The sequence below is a fragment of the Xyrauchen texanus genome, chromosome 36 (assembly GCF_025860055.1).
Source record: "Xyrauchen texanus isolate HMW12.3.18 chromosome 36, RBS_HiC_50CHRs, whole genome shotgun sequence".
NCBI lineage: Eukaryota > Metazoa > Chordata > Actinopteri > Cypriniformes > Catostomidae > Xyrauchen > Xyrauchen texanus.
This window is the reverse complement of record NC_068311.1, coordinates 6876604-6884493: the sequence shown is the minus strand read 5'-3', so window position 1 is coordinate 6884493 and position 7890 is coordinate 6876604.

Below are 7890 nucleotides of genomic sequence, written 5' to 3'. Positions count from 1 at the left end.
GGTCTCTTTGTCCCTGATTCTCTCGGTCTCTCCGGCATTCTCAGCAGCCTTTTCAAACTCGCCTCCGTCGTCACTGTAATGAGACGCATGTGTTTTGTGTTACCAATCACCAGGTGATGGCCTTTACTGCTTCCTCTCTCCCCAGTGAAAGACACATGACCACATGCCGCCCCACATACCCCCACTGCCCGACTCAATGCCGCAACGTCCGGTTAGTAGGACTGGGAAGAGGAGAGAACATGTCCGCAAATTCGTTTAGCAACTTGGCCACCTTCGTGAGCTGGGACGGTGAAAGGTGGTCTCCACAAGGGGTGAATGGATCAGCTTTGAACTTCACATCCGGACCGAGCTCCGCCCTCTCCGAACCTACCGTTGCCATTGACACATTGACCGCCTCTCTCCTTGATGTGGTACATTTGACGTGCTCTTGGTCTAACCTCATAATCAAGATCCCGACTCGTCGTGTAACCTCAAAGGTCCTTGCCACTTGGCGAGTAATTTTGAGCTCGATGTGGGGATTAATACAGGTAATTTGTCTCCCGGTGCAATTTCCCATAGCTGGGTACCCCTATTATAAAGCCAGCTTTGTGTCTCTTGAGCTTGGAGCAAATTTTGTCGTGACAATTGACTCTGTGTGTGTAGCTTTGCTAGAAGATCAAGGACATACTGAATTACATTTTTGCTTTGGGAAGGTCTGTCCTCCCACGCCTCCCATATGACGTCAAGCATCCCACGGGGATGACGACCATACAGGAGCTTGAAGGGGGAAAACCCCTTGGAGGCTTGCGGGACCTCCCTGATTGCAAATAATAGGGGTTCAGCGACCTGTCTCAATTCCTAGAGTCCTTGTGCACAAACTTGCGAATCAGATTTTTCAGGGTTCGATTAAATCGTTCCACCAGCCCATCAGTTTGCGGGTGATAAACGCTGGTGTGAATAGATTAATCCCCAGCAATTCTTTCCACCTGCGAATATCCTCGCAAATGCCCGGCCAATAAAAGCGGGCCATTAAATGGTGCAGGGTTCTTTCCTGTCCTAAGTGAGTCACCATAGGATTGTGGTGAGCCGCCTGGAAAAGTGTTTCCCGACGGCTCCTCGGGACTAACAACTGGGCTGTATTTTCATGGGTTTGAGTGTCCTGTGTCACTCGATACAACCGGTCCCTAATAATGAAAAAATCTGGATATGTGTGAGCAATGTCAGGCTGGAGCTGCTGGTCATTGATTACTCTCACTTGGTCAAAGGTGTACCTAAGGGTTTCCTCAGACTGCTCTAGCGGGAAATCCCCCTCTGGGAAATCCCTAAGGACGGGAATACTGGAGGATTCCCCTCCTGCATCATTCTTACTCCGAGCAGATGTGGACGGCCCGGCTCCGCCTCCCCAGCCATCGTGTCACATGACACACACCAATTGCAGGACCCATCCACACATAACACTTTTAACAATCTTTTAGACCCTGGCCAATTGGTTGGACTGCAGTCGAAAACATATTTTACACGACCACAGGATACATCTTCCGACATGGTTGTTTAAGAAATAGAAGCTACACACTGCATCAGTTAAGGTTAAAAGAATTGTTGCCAGCTGAAACATTTTAATCATTGCAATAATGATCCAATCATAGGCTCTTAAGTTTTTACTTATTTAAAGCCAAACGCATTAGCATTAGAATCAGAGCACTAGAAAACCACTACAACAACTGATAACCTTGCAACTAGAAGTTTTTTTAAACTAAAGATACATAAAGTAATAGTTGTAAAAAAAATCTATAATAAAAAAAAGTGATCACAATAAATCAAACTATTACAACCCCAAGAATGAATTCTGAGGCTTTTACACAGCTCAGTGGTCTGACTGTGGTCACCGTGTGGTCATGAACTTCACTTTTTCATCTCATGAACTTCAAGTGTCATTATCATCAATTCACTTTCACTTATTTGCTCAAGAGATGACACTTCATGCAAAAGATATATGCTGCAAAAACAAATGCAACTGCAAGTGGTGACCGAGTAGTGTCTTCAAAAACTCACAATATTTGTTTTAGGATGCTGGTGTCTACAGTACCCCATGATCTTTCTAAATCTTTCTTCAAATTCAGTTACAGTTCCCCAAAACATATTTGGTATGCAAATGTATTTGCGTATTTGGAATTACAAATGCAATTGCATTACAAATAATCATAAAACATTGGAAAAAGATGTTTTAAAAGGTATTTGGACATTTTCTGGTTATCAAACAATAGTGGAACATAGTTAATGTGATGAACTCCACCTACTGTATGCACTAAAAAAATAAGAGTAAAATATACTTAATTTTGAGAATACTATAAGGTTTTTTTTTAAGTACATTTTAATAGTATGGAATTAAGTAAAATACTTAATTTCATGACAAATGTTTTTATTGAAGTGGGAGAGTAAACTTAATTTAAACATTTAAATATATTTTACTTGGAAATTTGATGTATACGATTAAGTATTTGCATAAGCTTAAATTGAACATTTTACTACAAAATTCCACATTTTGAACTTTCAGTATTAACTCATAATAATGTACCGCATGACATATGGAAGCTTTCCACAGGAAAACTCCATGCAAGCTATGTATGATATTAAACACCATCACTTGGCTTGCATTACTGGCAAAGAGATCAAAACGGACAAAACAAGATGATGATAACAATTAACAGAATTTATTTGGTCATGAAAAATAACTTCAGACTTCACAAAATAGTAAGTTACCAAACGTAACAGGAAACTGAACATTAAAAATGGTGTAAATATACTTGTGAAACCAAGCAAGTTCATTTTATTAACAAGTGAAATTTACCAAAATGTATTTATTTATTTTTTCAGTTTATTTCTTATTGTACTTAAAAGGAACTGACTTCATATTGTACACTCACTTAAAATCAACTTGGTAATTTCAGAAACAGCTAACAAAAGTAAAGTATGTTCAGTAAAAATTTCTAGATTAATTTGTTTGCAGATGCAATGTGGCCTGCTATTTATTTTCATTTTTATTTTTTACTAATGACATTCCAACATTTTTAAGTTTCCAAAAACGTATGGAGCCACTGTATATTTGAACTTCATTAAGAAATTTAAATCACAATAGTATCCTTGCCGAATGACTTTGAATATATAGGTTTATTCTCCACATCCAATGAAAGCATGTTTGAAATGATTCATTGGGCCAGTAACGGAAATGGTTTGCAGAAATGCCATTCATTAAAATTTCCAGTTGCCCCTGGCAACTCCAAAAAAAAACATAGAAAAAGAGGAACATTCATTTTCATTTTATAGATAAAGAGGAACTGTGCAGGAAATATTTTTATATGACCTCAGAAGAATATCTTTTTCCTAAACAGACTTGATATGTATCTTGTCTGCATAAATCTAGAGCGCTTAAAGATGTCCTGACATTCTTTTTTGGTTCACAAGAGGTCAGCATACTCTATTTCTGCTCCGCTGTGAAGGCAGGGTTGCACAGTTCCCAGTTCTGTCTTGAAGATTGTGCCTGCTCAGACTCTAGTATTTGTGGCAGATGGCAGTAAGGGATGCGACTACCTCTTATGATCTTTAGTTTAGCCACACGACAGTCTTTCTTTGATTGTACATTCCAACGTTTGTGTTTACGCAGGCAGTCATCCAAAGGGGCTTTATCTTCTGGAACATGCTTTGTGAGCTTTTCTCTTCTTTGAATATTTTTTCCGGGACCCTGGCTCATTAGATGGTTTGATGTGCCATTACCCATGATACACTGTGAGACTGGTGGAGGGAGATGTAATGTTCTGTAATAAAGAAATGAATAATAAAAGGGGATTAACAGAAACCAATGTAACAATCATATATAATAGAATGTCCATTTTTAAAGAAAATGTGAGCAGTGTTTGCTTGTGCTAAGGTGTCGTGGGTGGTTGCTGTTTGGTTACTTTAAGTCAAAAGAGCCCACCTCCAATTCTCTATGATGTTCTGGTCCCATAGACATGACTCAGATCTTTCAGTAGTCCCTTTCACACATGCAAGCTGGTAAATTACAGGATAATTGTTAGGTGCCTTTACTGGTAAATGCACCACATGTGTTGTTCACACATACCATCAATATGGAATTGTATGATACAACTTCTCAAGGGAAATTGCCAGAGCAAAGTTTACCAGTATTTTCAAAAAACTGTGTTCACACACAATGTCTACCCTGATAAATGCAGTAAGTTTTCTGGAAAAGGCTTTATGTATGAAAGGGGCTAAGTCCAATTGTAAGTCTGATCTCTTAGAAAAGTAATAGCACACATCTCCTCAATACACCACATGATTTAACAGGTACTGTTTTAATAATACATTTTATTAATGATTATTATTATTATTATTATTTAATTTTAGGTACTGTATTAGCACAAACTATATGTTTTGCAGCATGTGTTATGTGCCGTATTTTAGTACTCAAGGTTAGGGCTTTGTTGCATAGACCTAACCCTAAGTTTGCCTTAGAAAACACATTTGTGTTTTCTCCATTCAACATGACCACACTCAAACACACACACAAACACACACACAGACACGCACACACATGCACATAAACACACAAATACACGCACGCACGCACACACACACACACACATTTTGTTTTACATCATCGTGGAGACTTTCCATAGAATTCTATGGATTTTATTCAGATCTAACAATTATTTATATCCCTAAACACAACCCTCACAGAACCTTTTTGCATTTTTTACATTTAAAAAAAAAAATTGTTTAGTATGTTTACTAAGCCATTTCCCTCTTGGAAACCGCTTGCTCGGCCCCAGAAGGTAGGTGATCTCAGGTTTTACTATCCTTGTGGGGACAATGTAGGATAAACATGCACCCTCACACACACACACACACACACACACACACACACACACACACACACACACACAACGACAAGGTTTTCTACATGACGCATTGTAAAAATAACAAATACTTGCATGTTTACATTATTTAGTAGGCTTTTTTAATCCATTTGAATAATGAGACTAGTAAGGGTGTCCTAGCAAATGTCAAGTTACATTGTGAGGTAATTTTCATCCCTGTAATGGTCAAACAAGCAACAAAAAAATTACATAAATGCCTAAAAATAAATAAGCAAAAGTTGTCGTGGACTTTACCTGAGAAGATTTTGAATGGAGGTCTCTCCTGGCATGCAACTGGATTCTGATTTAAATAGTGATGGTAGCCCCCAGTTTGTACTGAACTTTCTGTATCACCTCTCAGTTAATTGAATTAACAGTTTTGTGTTAGATGATTGTTCTTTGACTGGATTATGGGAAACAATAGGATTATAAATCACAATTGATCACCTGGTCTCTTACAATCAATCAATCAGTGATTAAACATGATTTTTCCAACCCCCGTTAGAAACCAGTGAAATTGATCATGATTCAATGAGGCAGCTGTTTGACTGAAATCAGTGCCAGTCCTGCCCCTTTTGACACCCTAGGAGAGCATTGTTTTTGTATTCTGCATTTCAAAGCATCCCGTTACTATTTTACTGCATGACAAAGAGCATCAAATGATTCAGCCCACATGTTAGACAAATTCATTTAGAAGAACCGACTCAAAAGACTGATTAATTCACACATTTGGGTATCACCTCGATTCAAGAGCCCCACCCTCGTGAGTTTGTATCAGTGTTCGCAATCCATACTACTCTCATTTGTTTTTGCAAAACACAGGTATAACAGAAACAGTAAGAGTAGTATAGTAGTAAGGCACTTAGTACACGGCCTATTTGTACCATGGGGGCGCCACAGCATGCCATCAGAACACACATGGTGCATTTTGTTAGACACAGATTGAACACATATATATTGGCTCAGTAGATCGGCACGGCTGAAGAGATGCCACACTAGGCACTCACCTATGTCACCTAATGGGTTGACCGGCCCTGACTGAAGTGTTTATGAAGTGCAAATTTCAAAAGCACAAATAACACAATTTGGTGAATATATATATATATATATATATATATATATATATATATATATATATATATATATATATATATATATATATATATATATATATATATATATATATATATATATATATACATATATATATATATAATAATTTTTAATAATAAGTATTGGCAACACTTGTAGTAATGTTCCATTTGTTAACATTAGTAAATGCATTACCATGTATAAACTACCAATGCATTTATTAACTAATGTTAACAAATGGAACCTTATTGTAAAGTGTTACCCAAGTATTTGAGAAACATGTAACAAAGTTCATGTCTTATGGAAGGAGGAAGTGAGTCTCAGGGTCATTCAACTCAAAAGGAATATTTAGTTATTTATAACATGAAACACCACTGTCTCTGCGTACGGGTGTCTGTCTCTCTCCCCTTTGTCTCTGGCGTGGTCCCTCCTTACATCACTCTCCCCAGTACTTCCTGCAATCAAAAACAGGTGTTAGGCATTATAGTTCTCTAGTGGTATGGTACACACACCATACCACTTTCTGTCTCCAGACAAATGCTCGACCACACCCCCGCTGTACAATTATATTACATATACCAACATCATATAAGCTAATGATGTACACTACTGCTTAATATTTCAGTAGGCCAAATCAAATATGAATATTTAAAAAATGAATCAAAATATCAATAATAGCTATTTTATGCTAACTAATTTGCTAATGCTATCAGTTAACGTTTTTATAAAGTATTACCTAAAATTGTCCTTTTGTCAATAACTGCTTGTGTATTATTTGATTATAACCGCTGTTATTTCTCAGGCCTGTTAGTTTACAGTGCCAGATCGTATGCTCCACTGGCTCATGTCTATCTCAAGAAAATATGAATTTACCATGCCTATCTTGATAAACATTTTAACACCCAAATTCGGAACTTCAGTCTGATCATTTCTGAAAAAGAAACTTGAAGGATGTAGAATAGACATATTCCATTTATATTTCAGCTTTCTGCTCGTCATACTCAAAACTAGTCATTCAGTAGAGGATCATCACTCGCCTTCCCTTTGCATAATGGAAGATATGTTATTTGCTTTCGTTCCCTGGACTGTGTCTAATGTAACTATTACTAGTTGTGGTGGAGTAGTGGGCTAAAGCACTGAACTGGTAAGCAGAAGGTTGTAGGTTCGATCCCCACAGCCACCACCATTGTGTCCTTGAGCAAGGCACATAACTCCAGGTTGCTCCGGGGGGATTGTCCACTGTAAGTCACTTTGGATAAAAGCGTCTGCCAAATGCATATATGTAAATGTAAATGTAGTTGTACTAGTTAATCACATTTGCATTTTTTAGGGATCTTTATACAGCATATAGTTATTTTATGTATTTTGTGTTAAAATAGGTATTATTTAACATAATATAATAAAATGCAATTTTGCTAAATAGGTAGATTCATTTACGAACATTTACAATGTATCTGATAATATCGTAAATAGATTATAAATTGTTTGCTGTAATTTATCTTTTTTTCATATTAATCCATATTATGAATAAGAGATAGCACACAACTTATAATGAATTTACTCTGCATGTAGTAGTTTTAAATGTTTTGTTATACAGGTTGTCTGGCATATATTTAAATCAATAATGTTGTCCTCCATACAGCATGAGTGCACTAGCAATAGTACTGTTCCACTGGCTTTGTCTTGATGGTAAGACTGTACTACATTTTAGCAATGTGTGGACACTTAATATTTTATATATTTTAATTAGCACTCTTTTAAAATTAGATTATATGTGCCACAGGTACACAGTGCCTTTGTGCTGGCTGATGTTTGGAAGGCACAAGTAGAACCCACAATGAAGACTTTAGTTTCATCTTTTGTTGTATTGACTTATTTCTTCAAATAGCCTGGATGTCACAGCCAA